General features: G+C 41.8%; 1 protein-coding gene across 2 annotated transcripts in view; it reads left to right on the forward strand.

Annotated features, from left to right (window-relative positions):
• The window catches only part of PPP2R2B (protein phosphatase 2 regulatory subunit Bbeta), a 241,500-nt gene that overhangs the window by 12,068 nt on the left and 208,233 nt on the right, over window positions 1-21,199 (forward strand). The window lies entirely within an intron of this gene.

Raw genomic sequence — 21,199 nt, forward strand, 5'->3', positions numbered from 1 at the left:
AGGTGGAAAAAGACCACCAACACCCGGTGCTTACATCAATCCTGCCCTATGAGTTTGGTCTTTGCCTTTTGTTCATGCCAGAAGAGATACACAACATGGTAATTGCCTGATTTGCTTGTGATCACCTATTTGGTTAGTCAGTCTCTTTGAATCCTTTATGGCTTCATTCTGAATAAGCATGGCTAGGACTGGATTTCCTGTATCCTAAGATAATACCAGGATAATACAAGGAATAAATGGATTCACTTTCAGCTCTTTTTATACCTCTGGAGTTTTTATCACAGCAGCTTAAAATAGCTTCCATGTTATCCTTAAGTGCACAAAATGTGCTTCTGTTCCTTTTGTGTGTGCAAAATGCAAAGGAGCGAAATGAAAGGTAATCAAAATGGCACATGGTGTTTAATGCTTTCCTAGACTAGTTTAAGCCCCACTGAGAACAGTGGGACTTCTGTAGGTTTAGGGTGATATAAAAGTAGAATACAAAATATAAAGCAAATCCAGAGATAAAGCAACAGCAAATCAAATTAAACCCAAAAACAAGCACTTTCAGTTCAAGTATACAAGGACATTCCTTTGGCTGGATCATGGCCATTAATAATACCAAATTGCTTTTTACACGCAGGCTTTATCAACAGCCATAATTTTATTTTCTATAACATGTCTTGAACCACAGCATGAAAATGAACTGTAAGCATTAAATCAATTTAGTGTCAGATTAAACCTGGGATTTAGAAAAATATGCCATATTTATTTTCAGTAAGTGCCTGACCTCTCCAAGGGTAAAAAGCACATTATGATCACAGTGCAGAATAGGACCTGAGGACATAAACCATCCAAAGTGCAGTTTTTACCTGAAGGTCAGTGAGGTTTACTTCTGAATAAACATGCCTAGGCTCACCTACACAAATTCCGCTTATTTCATTGAAAGAGATTTACAGGACAATTATAGGCATGCATACACTGTAATGCCTAATAAAGGCTTGGTGAAGTAAGCAAGTAAGGCATGTGTACAGCAGTTAGAAATAAAATCTTCTAAGCTCAGTGGGTTTTACTCTCAGGTATAGGTGGGTTATAGGATTGCTGCCCTTAGCACATGCTTAATTCTCAGTTGAAATGAGTGGGACAAAACTGATTAACTTCAATTGGAATTGTCACCAAGTCTTTGAACAACTAGATTTACCGTATATTACAAATGCTATTGCTGTGGCCATTGCCTTAAACTGAAGACAGGTGTCTTGTAGCCCCTAAGCTAGAACTGGCTTCCGGATGCAATTTTATGTTTATTCATTTAGTAGCTTTGTATACCACTGTTTGACTGGCAGCTCACAACATTTATAAATGCAGTGGGTACATGAAGAACAACCACAACTGAATCCATCCCAGCAGCAAGTGTCTGGTGCCGTCTTCTGTCTCCCACTCTGTTGTGTTCATTCCCACTTGGCTTATCTGACCTCTGGGTTTCCTACCAATTTTAAATCGAGGTGCGTTAAACATTTGGTTTGAAAGGAAAGGGTTTTCAAAAGTTTTGTGTGAGAGGGAAGGAAAGTTTACGCAACATTAGAAGATTAGAATAGAGCCTCCCCTCGCCACCCCAAAGAGAGAAACTTTTAATCCAGCAGTTCTGCTTACTTTGCCCAACCAATTGTTTCTGCATCTGATAAATATTCCCTAATAAGATATCCAGTGGGCAGTCCTTATGTAAATATAGCTTCAGTTGGTGGAGGTGTTTCAGGAATTTATTCCAGTTTGTAGCTGCCTGTTCCCAGAAGCCTCAGAGTGGGTAACAGTATTAAAAAATCAATTAAAAACAAACCATAATAACTTGAATTATAGAATCTATGTTAAAATAAAATGAGTGTAAAATGTTGCTTGCTTTTGTTATTCCTAGCCAGTGATTTCTCTCTGCCCTACCCCCTGCATTAAATAGAGAGGTCTTGTAGTGCTTTTTCAGGAAATTCCTGTCAGCTTTTCTTATTTTAAAAGGGCCTTTCTTTCCGCTGCCGGGCGGAGCCTCCCGCAGGCGCGAGGGGCGGGACGGGCCAGTGAGGATGGGGTGTTACCCTTGTGACAAGCGTGACACCCCTCCTCATCGCTGGCCGCCCCGGCAGTGGGGAGAAAAGCCCTTTAATAATAATAAAAAAGGAAAGCAGGCACCGGCAGCTGGCTAAGCCAGCAAGCAAGCCAGCCACCGTGCACCAAGCGATGCTTTCGGTGCCGCCAATCACAGGGGGCGGTGCCCACCACCCCAAGTGTCACCCCCACCACAGGGGGCGGCCCGCCCCCTCGCTACGCCCCTGCTTGAATGAGGGTCAGGGGTGCCGCAGGCAACGCTGGCCTCTGTCCCTCTTTCCTTCCCTCCCTCCTCTGATGCCCTCTTGCCTCTCTGCCTCCAAAAGGCTTGCACAGCTGTTTATTGCCGCAGCCCTGGCTATAAGCTCCACATGGAAATGGTGGCTCTGGGAGGCACCGCTTTTTGGGGTGGGGTGGGGCAGCTCAGAGACCAGGGATGGCAGCAGCAGCTACCCAGAGGACTCCCAAGGAGAGGGGAGAGGAGGCTGAGGGAAGACTCCACAAGGGAGGGTGTTTGAAAAGGGTGAGAGGCTACCAGCTCTGCAGACAAGGGGTGATATACCGGTAATTGGGCTCCTGAGCCCCACAGGGGTGCCGCAGAAAGAAAGTAGTTGGTTAAGGGAGCCATGGACTCAAAAAGGTTGAAAACATCTGGCCTACGCTTTCATAGGTTCCCCTTAGCTTTCTTTTGCAGGTGGCTGTGCAGTGAGGGCTGTTGCTGCAATCATATTGAAGCCACAAACCCTGGTGTACAGAGGCTCTCTCCATTAATAATAGACAACACTTTCCATCCATGTTTGGGAGAGACAAGAACTCCAGACACATGCCAAGAACCAACTGTGCTCCTGATCCAACTGCACTTGCCTTTGCTTGGCCATTTCAAGCATACACACCTCAATTTGGTCATTGATTAGCACTGGAAGAGACATATGTCTCCCTTCCATCTGGTACTGTCCTACCAGTAAACTGATCAGAGTGCATACACAACCATGTATATGGTAACAACTATTCTTGTGCCCAAATGTAAACAAGTTAAGAACAAAGTGACCCATTCACAATTGCTGTCACTGATAATAGTGTTTTATATGTTGTAGATGGGTGTGTGTGTGTCAGTCTGAATGATACCCATGAATCCCTTCCAAACCTGTGACCCTGTGTATATTAGTTTACATTTTAGAATCTGTAACAGGAACCTGCTGAACCAGTCAGACCAGTTTATTTGTAAGATAATGAATGGCCTGGTGCATTTAACAATATTTTGCTGTCTATATCATGCTACTTTAATACCTGTAGTGGTGGGGGGTGGACGGACCCACAGCCACATTTCCCATCTCTGAACAGATATGTATGTCCGTTTATTTATTTATTTATTTCATAAAATGTATATACCCGGTACTGCTTAACTGTAAATAAAAACCCTCAAAGCAGTTTGCAAAAAATATAAAACAATAAACTTGTCAATAAGAAGAATTAATAACAATTTGCCAACTGTGGACAGCATGCATTTGATGAAATAAGCTCCAGTCTACAAAACCTTGTTATCCAATAAATGTACCGGTGTTGGTCTTTAAGGTGCCACAGTACTCTTTCTTGGTTTTTATATAATCTTCTGTATTCTGATCATGCTTCTTGACATCTCTCTGTATCGTCCAGTTAAGCCGCTCAATACTACAGAAAAATCTGTCCAGAAACCTTCAATAGAGTATAGTCTTCTGCTTCATTTTGCCTGTCAAATGTGTCTTTAAAAAACCCAACAACCTTACAGATTAATCAATAAAGGCACAGGGGAGCTGGTGGGGAAGCTCAAAGACACACAAGAAATGAGAAGCTTTCAGCTGAGATGGTGAGCTGATAAGAGAAATATCCAAGAAATCTGTTTCAGACCTTAAGACAACACAGGCAAGCAGAAGCAGTAATGTAATATATATATATATATGTGACATAATTGTGCAACCTGAATTTACCAGTGTGTGATTGCAACTATTTTAGGGTGGAATTCAAACTAGAAGTGCTTAGAGAAGCTGGGACTGCAGAAAGAAGCCTCAACAGAGGAGAGAGTATAAATTGTCTTTCCTGCCCTCTCCATGGCTGCTATCATCACAGACAGCTATTGAATCTGGGTGGGGGAGGGAAGACTAAAACCCTCAGAGAAGAAAAGGGCATGGATAAGTAGAAATGACTGTGAAGGGGTAAGACTAGCTTGGTAAGACAGGACAAGGACCAGACTGGTAAAAGCAAAGTGAAGAAGGCGAAATAGTCTTTTTTGAGTGTGGTAGGGGATTGAGCTGTGTTTCAGCCATGCCTTTTGTCCCAGAAGCCCTGCTCCCCTCTTTCTCATAATTATAAGGATGTGGGGCCAGCCAAACTGGTGCACTTGTTCAGTCAGGGGTGATCGAATGCCACTCTGTGCATGCTGGAGACAGCTTCCTTTCTTAGTACATCGCTGTCTAGGATTCAGGCATGACACAAAATAAGCTTGAGGAGTGTGAAATTGGCAAGGGAGAGCACAAACCATGAGCTCCCTATAGTGTGAAGGAAGTAGGATGTTTTTAAGAGTGGAGGCTGGCTAAAAAACAAGATAATGCTGGAGAAACATGGAATGGGCCTGTTCTTCACAACAAGTAATAAAATGGTTGTTAATATTGGAACTTCCCTGCTTCCTAGTGGAGAAGGGAGAGTGTTCATAAGTCATTCATGGTAAAGGAGAGGGATGCAGAAGTGATATATTGAATCATAGCTCTAGAATGGAAAACAGATGATTTTAATAGGCAATTGTGTTTAATTAATTTAAGGGTGTCTCATTAGATGACATCATCAGCCTCTTTATTTGCCCATTATTATCCAGCTCTACCTGTTAGTACACTTGCCAACATTTTGATCAAAAACCCATTGCTTCTTTGGGAAACTACAATTTGATTTACAAGATAAATAAAATGTGTAATTGACTCAAGGTGCACAAATATCCAGGGAAATTGCATAAACCGAGACAAACCAGATGTAAATATATGATCTTTTTTAACACTTAAATGTCAGGACTGATTTAATAATTATTTGGGATTCCCCACCCCCACCACCCATAGTCTCTAGCTATAATTTGCTGTCTGCTGGGTTGCACCACTTGATGGCTCACTCTGAAAGTATGATGGTGTGGCGTTCACACAGAGTCCCCGGTCGTTCCACGGACTATTGACCATGTACCACCACGGCTTATCCCTTCCACTGCCACCAACCAGGTTTCCCCGGTTGAGGTTTCAGACTCAGTCAGGTTGTAACATATTAACAAAGATTCCAGTTTATTGTGAACGCAAACAAGTTTTAAATACTTAATCCGATTCTCTCTCCCCTCTGTCTCTAACTCAGGGGTTCCCAAACTAAGGCCCGGGGGCTGGATGCGGCCCAATCGCCTTCTAAATGCGGCCCGCGGACGGCCCGGGAATCAGCGTGTTTTTACATGAGTAGAATGTGTGTTTTTATTTAAAATGCATCTCTGGGTTATTTGTGGGGAAAGGAATTCGTTCATTTTTTTTTCCAAAATATAGTCCGCCCCCCCCCCAAGGTCTGAGGGACAGTGGACTTGGCCCCCTGCTGAAAAAGTTTGCTGACCCCTGCTCTAACTCACTCTGACTCCTATGCCTCCCACCCACAAGAAATCAACCGAACCAACTGTCTCTCTTTTTCCAACTGCTTTCCCCCAACTGTCTAAACCTCTGGCTAAGCCTTTTAAAAACAGGTAGGCTCCACCTCTGGGCTTTTCTATTGGTCTACCTATTAACCCTTTCTCTCCCCCTGTACAGATATTTCCAAAAGAATGGGCAAACGCCACAGATGGATACTTTGCTTTCTAGCTCTTGACCAATCTGTGCTGACACCTTAAGGCAGGGATGTTCAACTTCCAAGAGACTGCGATCTACTCCCACTATAAAAACACTGGCAGTGATCTACCCATTGGATTGTCCAGATTTGAGCTTTTTTGAGCTTTTTTTTGGGGGGGAGGGCAATCCATCAGGATCACGGGATCAACTAGGAACGCCCTGCCATAAGGGATCCACCAAGTCAAGCAGCTGCCATTTTCACTTTGCACAAAACACACATTATGGATAGAGCAATGTGATAAAAGACATCCAGTGTGCTGTAGTGATTAGTGGATGTTCAGTCCAAAATGTCTGGAGGGCAACAGGTTGGGAAAGGCTGGGTCATAGTCTTGGATGAGAAGTGGAAAGACTATGAGTAGTATCAGTGATGTCATTGCACAGGGAAGAGAACTTATTCTCACTCAACAGAACTCCCCTCCCTTTCTTCCCTATGCACATCCCATAACCCCAAATCTGCTCTTGGTTTCCCTCCAACCCACCAGAGAAGATATGTGTGTGTGTGTGTGTGTGTGTGTGTGTGTGTGTGTGTGTATGTATGTGCAAACTGAACACGGAGAGAAGAGGGAGGGGAAGCCGAAGCTTTATTGCATGAGTGGACATTATTCCGCTTATGAGGTGACTTCGTTGGATTCAACTCTGCGAGCTTTGTCCATAAAGCTCACTGGGTGACCTTAGGTCAGTCATTGTCTCTTAGCTTTGCCCTACCTCACAGGGATTTTTTTGAGCCTCAAATGGGAGGAGAGGGCCATGTTCCCTGCTCCAAGCTCCCTAGGGGAAAGGAAGGATTTAAGACTTGTTGTTGTTGTTGTTGTTGTTGATGATGATGATAAAATATGTGATTTGGCAGGCAGCCCTGCTAAACGCAGAAAGAAGCCGGTGATGTGGCTTCCTGACTGTGGCAGACACACACCATAAGTTCACCTCACAGCACACTTTTGGCTGGCATGTGAGTTTTACTTCAAGTGCCCTCAGCTGTTCTTCATTTGTCTTCTTAGAAAACATTATTCTTATGAATTGCTTTGATCGTGGAGCGGCAGTTATTTAAATATTTATGGCCATTTTTCTCCAGTACTGAGCAGAAAACACTAGAGGGCAGTTTAATAAATGGACGGAAGACAGTCAGCTGAATGTTTATCTATGTTAGAAAAATATAAATGTTCTTTTAAGGGTTTTAAACAATTGGAGGCATTGGCACCCCAGAATCCTTTCTCTGGCATCAACTGTAGCCTTCAAATGGAAACAAGCAATTGATTGTTTTCTGAAGCTCATTTGAGAGCTAGTATTTTTCAGAAGGCAGTGCTGAGTGGCACAGCCTCAGATTCTCCTTAGGCTTTGAAAGAATTATTATTATTATTATTATTATTATTATTATTATTATTATTATTTATATATTGAACTTATTATCCCACTCTTCCTCCCAAAGGAGTCTAGGGCAAGATACACACCCTCAATTAAAAACAAAAAACCTAAAACAGTTAAATCATTTAAGAAACAGTTACAGTTAAACACATATTACATCCAGTGATTTCAGTGTTGCCAGGAACAGTATTCCTTCAGCCACCAGGCAATATTTAGGTCTGGCCATCATGTGTGTGTGGTAATCTTTATGTATAGATTACAAGTTCAGAAGTAATTATTATTTAAATAAAAATACAAGACATCTCATCCTAGTGGGCTGCTCAGTCTGCTGAATGGTGATGGTGTCCTGAGTTAGCTCTTGTTGACCCTGTTTATTTCTATGAGTACAGAAGTGTAAGACCTGGCTTTTTCTTCACAGTCAGTGAAGATGGTTCTTTGCGTAAGGCAAAGGGTAAAGTAGCAAACAAAAGATCAGGAAGATGAATTCCCTTGTTACGCAAGAGAGCTAACTTAAAGCAGAAGCTTTTATAGAAGTTGGGCACTATCATCTGGCCAAGCCTGCTGTATCATGTTGCTGTTCAAGAGGCTTATTTGGCTCTTTGTTGTCCTTTTCTGCCAAAGTTTGGTAGTGGTATAATTTAATCTGTCTCAGGCTCCATGTTCAGGACCTGCTCCCTATAGAGTCTGGTAGCCTTGGGACTGGTAAGGCAAGGCAGGGAGGCCAACCAGAACCAACTAATTCTGATGTTGTCCCTATCCTCCTATTGGCTGAACTCTACAAAGGCTAAGGTAGAGGGTGCTGACAGACAGTGCCACCTTGTGGACAGGTTGTAAGGAAGGAGGCAGGTGGGACCTGGCTGAGGATGGACTGTGCTTGTTGGAGGGATGCCCCATTTGTCCTAATGGACCAGCTTTCACTGCCTACTCCAGACTTCATATAGTTTGCAACCTGAATAATAAACCCTTTGAATTCACTTGCCACAATGAATTCACTTGCCACAATGGTAGATGCTCACATCTTAAGCCCTGTGTGATCTCCCCACATGCTCCCCCGATGGGCGTGATAGAAACGTGTGCTTTAGAAGGTAGGGAATTGGTGTGTGTGTGTGTGTCAATATTTCTAATAAGAAATGAGACAGGAGGTGTGGTAGTCTAAATATTTCTCACTCCATGTTGTGAACCTGCAATCTTACAGCGTGCCACTCGCATATAATGACTGGGCTTACTGATCATCCTGTTTTAAATATTTCTCTATTAAAAGCAACGAAGAGCAGTTGTTTTTCTAAAGAAAATGAGAAAAAGAGCCATGGGTATGATATTCAAGTTCCAGGGAAATCTAATTCAGCTTCCTGTTCTCACAATGGCCAGACAGATGCGCAATGAGAAGCCTGCAAGCAGAACCCGAATAGGAGAGCACTCTTTCCACTTGTGAGTCCCAGCAACTGGTATATTCAGACTAGGTATACTGCCTCCAACAGCTGAGGTAGAAAAGAAAGGATGGCATTAAACTTCTTTCTAATTGTTGGAAGGTTTTATCTCTTTAATAGTGTGTAAACCTTTATGCAAAAATCCTGAACTAGAATGCTGAACCTTAACAGATACCGTGCAATCTGTGTTTACTACTTTGAGCAAATAACTGTATCAAATCCTGCAAAACAACTGTCGGTCTGGATGCACCCTCAGGGCCTATTTCATCTGATTAAGGATTCCAAGAGAGAACACAACTCTTTTGTGAAATCATTAAAGCACTGATGTTTTATGAAGTCTTCCCATCTGATTGAAGCACAGGGGAACTTGCACTAGTGGATATTATTGGCTGTAAATTAAGGGGCAGTGGCAGACCCAGAGACAGGAATGAAAATGGTTGGAAAAGTGCCAGGTTTGAAAGCTGAGCTTAGATGTGAAACTCTTTTGCAGTATCGGTTCATTCTGCCTAGAGGAAGAATGCAGTGCAGGAATCTCATCTTTGAAAACAGACATTTGTGTTTGTGTGTTTCCTCCTAAGTACAATTTCAATGTTCCCATTTGTCTGGAGGGAGGAAAGGACAGTTCCAGGGGAAGAGGTTGCTCTACAGCAGATGCTGTTGGGCTTTCAACTTCCTCCAGCCCCAGCCAACTTGGCCAATTGTCGGGATAGAGGGGAGTCCAGCAGCATCTGGAGGCTCCAAGGTTTCCCCATGCTTGCTGTCCATCATTCTGTCCTTTCCATAATGGAGTGAGTTGGATGATAGAAACTGATAGCTCTTGACTGAGTTTTTATTGAACAATTCATGCATAAATAAAGGCTTGGCAGCATAATTACTCTGCATCACACAGCCAGTGCCTAATATACTTTTATGTTTAATCACAGTAGGTTGTTGTTCAGTGGCTATTGTTTTAAAATACATACCCAGTGCTTTATGGAATGTTGTTGTTGTTTTGCAATAAGGATTTAATCACTTCAATTTCCAATCTACAGTGTTTTCAAAATACTCAGTACATATAGTTGATATGTGATGTTGTGGAATAACCTCTTAGAAATAAAAGCCATCTTAACAGATGTTGGATAATGGTAGTTCACTCTTTTGCAATAAACATCCAAAAAGCAAATTAAGGGAGACAAAGGATTGAGGTTATGTAATCAAGTAATCAAGGTCAGAATTTCTCTAAAGCCTGCTGGTTCTTTCCCCTTCTTTCTCCTTCTGTCTTCTTCACAAGCAATATGCCTTTAAACTGCCACTTCCCATTCCAACTGCAGAATTATGCCCTTGCAATGCACATGTAGAAGCCAGTTTCCCACAGTATGTGGACAAAGAAACTGTGTGGTGGGAAGAGCGAATGGTAGATTCCAGCACCACCACCCCACTATTGCCGTCCCACCCTAGTTGTGAAATTGCAGCACAGAGAAGCAGTTCCTAAATCATGCATGAAGAAGGCTTGAACTCACGTCCCTAACTAGAACTCTTATTATACCGTCACAAACTCTGGGTCACATGATCAAAGACTACCTCTTTTATCCAGGTTCTGCTTACAAGAAAGCGGAATGTATAGCCTGCAAAAGAGAGTTCCCCCTGGTAACAGCAGCCCTATCAGTCAGTAACCAGTCAAAAGGTCATCATAACAGAAAAATAGGTAGGCCAGCCTGAGAGAGATGGGTTATGGGGAAACCAGTGAAGCTCACAATTGATCAGGAATTTCAGTAAATATGGGCCAGATTCAAGCCTAACAATTTATGCATTGTATCAGGAACGTGTGTTTGGCTTTTTAGGCACAGAGTGCTGGGCTTATGCCCTCGTTTATAGCAACAGAAGCTCTGCCACTTCCTTAATTTGGGTAAGAACTTTTCTGTGATCTGAAGTGGGTCATCCCATCAATAAAAGAAAGGAGTGAGCTTCTTACCGGCTAAGATTAGCAGTGGTATTAAATGAAGAAAAGTGAAAAAACCCTCTTTGCTAAGAACAATTAAGTGTGTAGCCGTTAGCTCAGTTGGTAGAGCATGAGACTTTTAATCTCAGAGTCGTGGGTTTGATCCCCACGTTGGGCAAAGATTCCTGCAATGCAGAGGTTGGACTAGATGACCTTCATGGTGCCTTCATACTCTACGATTGTATGAGTCTATGATCACACTTGTGTGTGTGTGTGCTGACTCTTCGAATTCCTATTTCTGGCTTCAGAAAAAAGAATTTTGAAAGTGCACAGAATTAGTTGCTGACCTTGCCAAACAAAACAAAATGGAGTCTGCTGAACAGAAGGAAGTACTTTATATTATTATTATTATTATTATTATTGTTATTGTTATTGTTATTATTATTATTATTTTGTCTTGGTGTCATGCAGCTGTTCTGCAGAGTCTTGCTTAGCAGCATTTGTTCGGCTGTGCTACATAAGAAATCCACAAGGTGGTGGTGTTCATTAACATGCTGCGATGATCTAGTAGTCTATCCTTGCCACCCTCCAAATACCTCAATTGTTCTTTGTTAGCAGCATTCTGCCAAAAGGAAAGGCAAGCCTTCTGCAGTTTTTGTAAGAAGCTAAAGAAAACAAACCATCTATTTTTCCATTACTGTTTTAATGTGGAATAGCAACTTTTTAACAAGGGGGATATATATATATATATATATATATATATATATATATATATATATATATATGAGAGAGAGAATGAAGGAAAATCTATTGTGCCTGAAATAAATTAACCAATTTGTAAACATGACACTTCCTGCATTTTCATCTTTAAAACATTAGCCCGTAGGGCAAATGATTAGCATTTTCCCTTGACACTGGCATCGATACCTTAGCTGACTTGGCTGAGCCAATAAATGCTTTGGCTCTTGCAAGAAGTTCATTTTAATGGCTGAGCACTGTTAGAAAGGACTCGCTGCTGCTGAGGGGAGCAGGAAGTGTGGAGAGCCCATTAATGTGCACACAATATATTGGCAGCTCATTTAATAAGGCAAACAAACAAGGCTACCTTTAATCGCAAGAGCTGGCCTAGAGAGGCTGCAGCAAGCGAGCAAAACCCCCGCTGTGAAAATGTTTTCAGAAAAGTGCTCTGAACAGAAACATTACTATGACTTGTCAATATTGCTCTTTCAGGGAAAATAACAGCATTCATGCATTTTGTATAAGGAAGGCAGATCAAACAGATGATCAAAGCCATTTTATTATGTATAAGCTCTCCTCCTGTGTTGTTTTTAATGTCAGATGCTTAGGCACTCTAAGAATGGGCTCATTTTCCCATGGTTATGACCAATGGCATCTTTCTATACTGCCAAGGAAACAGCAAAGTCTTTTAAAGGTTGTGATTTCTCTTTCGCATCCACTCAAGTAAGTGCGAATCTTTTCTGGTGGTTTTGGTTTGGGGTATTTAAAACATGGACTGAAGATACATTTCTATCTATGCATTTGTATTAAGAAGTAAGCCTTACTGATTGACTTGTTCCTGGGTAAGTATATGCAGGATTGCAGTCCTACTCATCCTTCCTTTCACCTGTTGACATCCCATAGTTTTAAAGTGACATCTTTTACCCATGATCTCTCCACAGACAGGAGACTTTTTCTGTGGTTCTTTGGAGCGGATGTCTAGGCTGAGTTGTTTCTGACAGTTTTATGCTGGAACAAAGAGATTCCTTCCTTCTTTCTTTCTTTCTTTCTTAAAAAGGTCCCATGCATTGTGAGAAATATCTAGAAGAGCACTTCCCAAAATGATGCAGTGCTGAAATCTAGAGTGGTCCCAGTGCCCTCTGCTGTATGTTCTCCGCGGCACAAAGTCAGCAATACCCAGACAGTCAATTGCTGCACCAGCACATGCCTAGTCAGCATTCCATCCGGCCTTTTGCAAGAGTCTGCTTGAAAAGCAAAGCCTCGTTTTACCTCTGAAGCTTGGCAGTTTCCATGCTTCTGAGTCACACAGCAGTGAACGTTAGGGCCTTTCGAGATACCACTTCCTCTGTGGCGAAGGTTTTGCTCCATGCAATGGCGCACATGGGGAGAATAACGTTTGCACGAACCTTGCCATGTGTACAGCCCCCTGTGCTGAACTGTAATAATGGGGAGCATCAAACATCTGCTTGCTGGTTCTGTCTGCCTCAGCACGACCAGCATGAGCGTGCAGCTGCTACCATATGGGCTATAGCTGCACACGTTGGAACAGGGTTCTCCCAGCTTCTGGTGCCACTACAAACAAGGGTTTTCCTGTGGTCTGTGTGAGGGCAAAATGAAACTTAGACTCTGTTTGATCTTTGCGGCTCGGACCACTTGCTTGTAGGGTCTATTCAACCCAACAGCAAAAAGTAGGGTACATAATTCATTTTTGTAGTTCCAATGCCCCTGGAAAAGGAGAGCTTCCACTAAAGGCGTAGAAATATCAGTTGGGTTTTTGCATGCATTCCAAGTGGTTGGAAACTCCTGCCAAAGATTAGTGGATTTGGTTAAACAGTATGGGAAGGTATCTTAAGGCCCTAAAATTCCAAGGTGAAATGTGGTCCTTTCATTTCATTTATGCTTAAGTGGTATTCAAATTTTGTTAAATATATAATTTTTTTCTTAGTGGCTGAGATCTTTATTCCTGATAGCCCTATTTGAGTGATCTGGTCATGTATAAACCCTACACAAGTGAGCATGAGGGCATTAAGCTCTGTCCCCACATTGCCGTCTCTCCACTTGCCCTGCTCATATGTAGGGTTTGCACAAAAGCAAAGACCTGGATAGGATTTATGTCCTCTTATGGCTCAAATATCAACTCTCTCATACTATCTGTGTACACATTTTGTGCAACAATGGGATGTGGAGAGGCTCCCCCCCCCGCCATTTGCCCTTAAATTGTGGCATATACCCATGAAGAAACATTGATCTCAAACGTTTGGAGGGAAGTAAAAATACATTTTTGACCAAATTTATAGTGGTTCAGGTAAGTACACATTATGCATGAGAGTAGAGCAATTAAACAAAATATTCCAAAAAATAATAATATTTATATTGATTCAGTGTTATTATATATTCTGCTGTCAACCTACTATGTGTTTTAGTAGCTGCAGCCCAGAATTTAGCTGTTTTTCTTTTCTCAAACTAAACCTGGTATCTATTAACATTAAGTTTTGAATTTAAAGCTTCCTGTGTAAGCTTAAAGCAGTGGTCAGATGAATGCTTCACATAATACGCAGTAAAAAAAAATGCATTGGGGGAAAAATACACAAATTAAATTTTCTAGTTCTTCAGACCTGCATGGACATTGACACCCAGCAGCACAAATGGTTCCGATAAGTTATCTTCTAGCATCACACTTTTCTTCATCTAATTGTAAAAATGATCTCTATGGTGTTGCCCTTAAAAAAAAAATACCATGGCATGCCCTGATATCCAGGAAAAGAGAAGTATAGAAAGCCAAATGAGATTAAACACAATTCCTGCTACTGTGCATGAGAATTCCGTAATGCAGGCTGTGTAATGCAGCATGAGCTCTAATTAGTTTCTGGCTATAAACAGGCACCTATGAATGTCATCACAATGTGCCATTGGAGACTGAAATCAAACCCTACAGTTGGCAGAGGTCCCTGTCCTCTGAGGTGAAAGTGATTCTGCACTGGAGGCAGAACTGTGTGCTTTAAACACTATCCAGCAGAGGGCCAGAGCATTGAAGTACTGCAATCAGGTTGCTATTTGTGTGGCTCCTTTAATTTGTGTACTGGTTGACTCTTTCAGCATTTGAAACAGTAATGCACGTATTAAAACTAATTGCAGAGAGGGAGGTTAAAATGCCTTTTACCATTATGATTGCACAAAGCTACTTGTAGGGGATGGAAAACCTTTTGTCTGACTTACCAAGCCCCTGAGTTATAAAAAGGGCTTGGCTTTCTTAATTTCTAAAAGGTAAAGGTAAAGGGACCCCTGACAGTTAAGTCCAGTCGCGAACGACTCTGGGGTTGTGGCGCTCATCTCGCTTTACTGGCCAAGGGAGCCGACGTTTGTCCGCAGACAGTTTTTCCAGGTCATGTGGCCAGCATGACTAAGCCGCTTCTGGTGAAACCAGAGCAGCGCACGGAAACGCCATTTACCTTCCCGCCAGAGCAGTACCTATTTATCTACTTGTACTTTGATGTGCTTTCGAGCAAGGAATGGGATTCGAACTGCCAACCTTCCAATCAGCAAGCCCAAGGCTCAGTGGTTTAAACCACAGAGCCACCTGCGTCCTACCTTCTTAATCTCTGGCTTTCCCCAAATCTCTCAGAAACTATTGTTAGAATCTGATGTCCAATAAGCAGCTGTGGGCACAGCTAAAAGCCTTATTCCTATCCTAAAACTCGCACCTGAAGATACCTGGAAAAGCTACTAATACCAGTTTCACAAAAATCTGGGTTCAGTTGACAAGAATGTAGGAAAGGCTTGCTTGTAAAACTGTAGGAATTCATCCCTAATGCATGGAAGATGAAGCTGTGGCCCTCCAGATGCTGGTGGACTCCCAGTGCCCATAATCTCTGATCACTGGGCCACACCGTCTGGGAGTCCATCAACAAATGGAGGTCACAGTTTCCCCATCCCTGATCTAAGGGATGTGTCCTTCAATGTAATGATAATGCTTATCAGACAAATCTTAGGTTTTTGTGACACTGATTACTGTATGCTGCATTTTACAGAAGAGCAGAAGCAAGAGACAGGTCTCTGCGCTGATGAACTTACAAATGTACTTGTGGACCAGGTGTGAGGGACCTTTGGTGCTACAGGTGTTGCTGGTGTGGCCGTTGTCCATGCTTGCTGGAGCTGATGCGAGTTCTCGTCCAGAAACATCTGGGGGCTGTGGAGGGCAGAGAAAGGACTCATAGGAAGAATAGGCAAAGGCAACCTGACAGGCTTATGTTTCTTTCTTTTTTTGCCATATTTCCTTTCTTTGACACTATGTGTATTAATCTGGAATGAAATGATTCCCCAATAAACTAAGAAAAAAAATCAGCAAAATTTTGCTAACATTTTGTAATGTTGAGCATTTTTAACTCCCTGTTTTAATTCTCTCTCTTTCTCCATAGCTGTGTCTGTATCCTTTGGTTTAGTCACCTCTGCCTAGTACATAAAAATAGGAATCAGGATATTAATTGTGAGAATGAGAATGTGATTCAGGTCAGAACAAGCCCTGCCCTATTTTCCATGTGCAAATGCATGTGTCCTCGTTAAACTTTCCAATTGTAGCATCGACTGTTTGATATCAATCTAACACAAGGCTTTCTCCTTTGCACTTTGAATGATTTTCTAATTTGGATTAGAATGAGAAACAGACTGCCATGGGCTAATCTAGCTATATTTGGAAAGCAAATGTATTATCAGCTTTATAAAATCTATGGCAGGTTTATTCATAATCAGCAATTCCATTCAAATGCAAGTTCATGGCTCTTAGTAATAAATTTTCCAGTACACAACTCAGCATGCTTTTTCCCCCCTCACGTGACTCAGCGGGGCTCTGCTTGATGTAATTTTTTTTACACTGACCATTGTTTGCACAGTGCATGGACTGAAATATTACTTATCATTTACATTAGTGGTTCCCTGGTGACTGCTGCCTGCTTTATCTGTAATTTTTGACACCGCAGAGATTCATCACTGTTGTGCTTCCTCCCGCCGCCAATTCCACAGCCCACGTAGATCTAAGCTGCATTCAGATTTGCTTCTGATTTCCTATCTAATCAGTGAGGAAAAGAGCCTTATTGCTAATGACTGTACATAGCTGCGGATGGATGGCTTCCCTCTCAGCATTGTGCTTGCATTTGTTGGGATGGGGAGCAAGGGGTGAGGACGGTTGGCAGTGAGAGTTAATTGTTGGACTTGGAAGCCATAGGGACAGAGGTGGTGGGGCTCATTACCCACTCATTCCAGGATCTGAAGGGAGCAGCCAAGGGCCAATTCATGCTGCAAAATTCTTTCATAAAACTGTGTATGCGAGTACACAGTTGTGTGGGGGAAAGGATAACATGAGCCAGGCTGGAGACCAGCAAGCCAGCAACCAAATACTGTGACCACAATTACACTTTCAACTTCACCTCCCACCCAACCATGGATGTTTGTTATGGTTCCTTGTGTATGTAGTTTGGCTCACGCTAACCTTTTTCTATGTGGCTGTGCTTCCATATATTCAGGAAAGAATTTAGAAGATTGAATAGTAATGCAATGAGCAAATGTATCATAAGTGCTGATATAGGAACAGTGAAAATGCTCTGAAATATAGCTGGGGTTGTCAGTGTGGAACCCTTGAGGACTTCCCTTGGAACCCACAAATCCTCTAAGCCTCTTCCACTCACTCCTCTCATTGTCAAAGGGTAGCAAGTGTGGTCAAAACAACAATCAAATCTTAGATTACTTCTGTGTCCGCAGATGTGTTCTGGGATTTGTTGGTGTGTGCGTTTGTTTGTCCTCTTCTGATAAAGCCATGAAGATTCGTGAAGATCTGCGTCATGAACCAATGTATATATAGTGCTGGCCATCTCTAGATCTATGATTTATTTGTTTTTGTAACTGTGCTATCACTGTTGTAAGCTTTAATATGATGGTGGCTGAGGGTGGGGACTCCATCTAAAATGCAAGTTCAAGAGGAGCCATTTTAATTCTACTGAATCCAACTTGGAGAGAAGCAACCACACAGGGCAGTACCCACTTCCCTCACTCAAAATTCTGAATGGGTCCTTGGGCCCAAAAAGTTTATTAACCCCAGTATATATGTTCATTCTTGGTGTACAGTGAAATGAGCTGACATATATGCCCAGCACATGTTTCAGTGCAAGTGGATGTTTGTTTCTTGTACCGCTGGACTGCAGTAGAATGTATAAGATGACCTGATAGAATGGGGAACAGAGTTTCTGTACCTTTCAGTTGTTGGCTAGAAGCAGGTACTTGAGCAGCTTTGTTTTGCTGGTTTGAAAAAAGAAAAGTGTAGAAATTACCTCTCTTTTTATAACTTTATTTTTCTTTTATAACAAATAAACATTTCAACAATAACAACAAAAATAAACCATTCTCACATATCAAACTTCATCTTCCCTCCCCCTCTTTCAGTGGTTTGGTGGATTTACCCTCTTTTTTTTTCTTCTGCATATCCCAATTAACTCTACAGTATTTATAATTTTCCTCATCTATCTCATGTATGTTTTAGAAACTGCAATTTTTTGCAATAACACTGCTAATGTCTTCATTTGTTTACAGTTTGTTTGTAAATTCATTATATATCATTTCCCAGTAAGCTTTAACCTTATTAGAAGACCACCACATATGGAAGAAAGGTACATTCCTTCCCTTTACATTTCCAACATATATTTGATTTTAATTTGTACATTTTTGCCAATCTACTTGGTGTTAGATACCATCTGTATAACATTTTCATATACCGTAGTTTTCTCTTAAACCATAACATGCTGTAAATTTTATGTCCATGTTTCACAGTCTTTCCCATGGCTCCATTTCTATGTTATGACCAATATCTATTGCCCAATGTATCATTGGAGATCTCACTTGTTCATCTTTTGTCTCCCTTTCCAATACAACTTATACATTTTAGACATCACCTTAACATTATAATCTAGCAGGTCTCTCTCTAGTTGAGATACTTGTTCTCCAAACCCCCATTTACTATCCTTTTTGAATACTTCATTCAAATTATAATAATATATCCACATTGCTAACATTCCTGATAAATCCTTAAACTCTTTTAATTTAAGTTCTCCACCTTCCTCTTTTCACAGATTTCTATAAGTTACCCAGTTTTCCATCATGATGTTCTTCATTGCTATAGCTTCTACTGGTGAAAGCCATAGTGGTTTTTGGTCTCCAATAAGTTTTTATATTTATCCCATACTCTATACAAATTTTTCCTAATTATATGGTTTGTAAATCCTTTATGTACTTTTGCCTTTTCATGCCACAAATATGTGTGCAAGCCATATATGTTATCATGACCTTCCAAATCTAAAAAATATGGATTCTTCAATAACAACCATTCCTTCAAGCAGCACAGACAGGAAGCTTCATAATATAATCTCATAATATGATCTCCAATCACTGGTAATGATTGAAACAAAAATAACATCTTTGGAAATACAGTGGTACCTCGGGTTACATACTCTTCCGGTTACATACGCTTCAGGTTACATACTCCACTAACCCAGAAATAATGCTTCAGGTTAAGAACTTTGCTTCAGAATAAGAACAGAAATTGTGCTCTGGTGGTGCAGCGGGAGGTCCCATTAGCTAAAGTGCTGCTTCAGGTTAAGAACAGTTTCAGGTTAAGAATGGACCTCTGGAACGAATTAAGTGCGTAACCAGAGATAGAAGAAGAAGAAGAAGAGTTTGGATTTGATATCCCGCTTTTCACTACCTGAAGGAGTCTCAAAGCGGCTAACATTCTCCTTTCCCTTCCTCCCCCACAACAAACACTCTGTGAGGTGAGTGGGGCTGAGAGACTTCAAAGAAGTGTGACTAGCCCAAGGTCACCCAGCAGCTGCATGTGGAGGAGTGGAGACACAAACCTGGTTCCCCAGATTATGAGTCTACCGCTCTTAACCACTATACCACACTGGCGTACCACCACTGTACATTCATTTTTATGGTCGACACACTACCCAGTAATGAAAGTTTCATTTTATTGCTTATTTGTAAATTTCTTTTTATATCCTCCCAAGTTTTCAAGTAGTTATCTTTATACAACTTTATATTACCACTTCTGTTTCACTATTAAGAGTGCAGGAGCCCTGTTGTCCTTTGCAGCCTAAACATCAAAGGATTTGCATGCACATTTAAAAATTGCAAATTGGGTACACCATGAAGGAATCTCACGTCTGCTTACCCATGTGCTCACATGCATGCTGGCACATGTGGCTTTTAATTTCTGGGTCATTTTGTAATACATATTTCAAAGCTATGGCTAAAATATTCTCACTGTGACTCCAGACATGCAGAACTCCACTTACAAAAAGAGTCCTGGATATACTTATATATACGGTATATATTTTCTACTCTCCCTCTCCAGTCATACCTGGTCCAGTCAAAAATATAAACAGTTAATACAATAAACAGGCTATGCTGTTCTCAGAAAAAGCTGCCTGCTGATTGAAGTTCACGGGGTGCCCTATACACAGGACTAATCAATATGTTTGAGATGGAGCTAATCCAAGGAAGAATGGTAAGTAACCTTTGTTGCTATTTTTAGCCTGAAAGGTGAATGAGTCCTTTTTCCAAGATAAAATGTATTTGAATTAAATAGTAACTTTTTTAAAAGGCCATTCTTCCAGCAGATGCTTTCAAAATTGCCAAAGCAACAAACATCTCTTCTTGCCTTAAGAAATCGGTTTTTAAAATGGTCAATGAACCCATTGCATGCATGATTCCTTGCTATTTATTCTGCTGTCCCCCCTCACCCTACAGTATGGCAAACAGATCTTCCCAGACAGCAATTACCTCCATGCTAAAGGCCATATGCTAAGGAGTCTTGAATGCCTGCTTCTCCCACTAACGTCACTAGGAGCTCATTATCTCTCAGTATTTGATCTGAAATTCCTCCAAGGCATTCTGTAGCAAGCCTGCGAGTTTTCTACTAAGTTTTAATAGGGGCCATATCTGAAATCATTCTCTTGAAAAATGGAAACCAACAGCAATAGGACAGAGCATGGAGAATGGTGTATTTGTGTGTGTACATCTCCCTCCCCACAATAGTTTGATGATCTGGACATCTGTGGCAGAACATTGCACTTAATGCTGAAGATTGCGTACATAAGCCTGATAAGTTACATAGGTTCCTTGACTGCAACTTGCTTGTTTATGTTACCCAGATGGATAACAGCCAAATCTTGCCCCAGTATTGCAGTAGAAGGGGGAGGAAGCAGAGACACTTGGAAGTGGGTCCCCCGCAATATAATCCTGCCAGAGCAAAGCAAAACTCTGTAGGGTGGCGTGGGACAACCTGCTGAGTGGCACACTTTATTGCTCCTCTGAGCTCGAGCAACCTACATGCTCCGCCATCTGCCGCCTTAATGCTCACTGCTGTGCAGACAACATATGTGCCAGCAGGAGGAGGTGGAGAAGGGAGGGGGGGGCTAAATACGTTGCTTCTTGTGAAGACCCCATTCCCTTGGGGGACACGGTGAGTGAGTCAATATATTAGACAGACATGGCTCCTTGCGCTCTCTTGGGTGTGATGGAAAAGGAAGCATTTCTGGCAGTCGCAATGCAAGGCAACGCTGCACAGAGAGATTTTTAGCTGCCTAAACTCCACCCTTTTTGCTTATTCCCAGTTTGTTAAGTTGGGACATCCTGTGATAGACAGGTAGATCACAGTGAATATTAAACAGTCCCTGGAGACTGTACGTTGAATACTTGATACTGAAGGGGTGTGCAGGCTCAAAGTGCAGTTGACTGTGCCAGCCCCCTGCCCCTGGTTGGTAGGAGCAACA

The sequence above is a fragment of the Lacerta agilis genome, chromosome 2 (genome assembly GCF_009819535.1).
Source record: "Lacerta agilis isolate rLacAgi1 chromosome 2, rLacAgi1.pri, whole genome shotgun sequence".
In the NCBI taxonomy this organism is placed as follows: Eukaryota; Metazoa; Chordata; class Lepidosauria; order Squamata; family Lacertidae; genus Lacerta; species Lacerta agilis.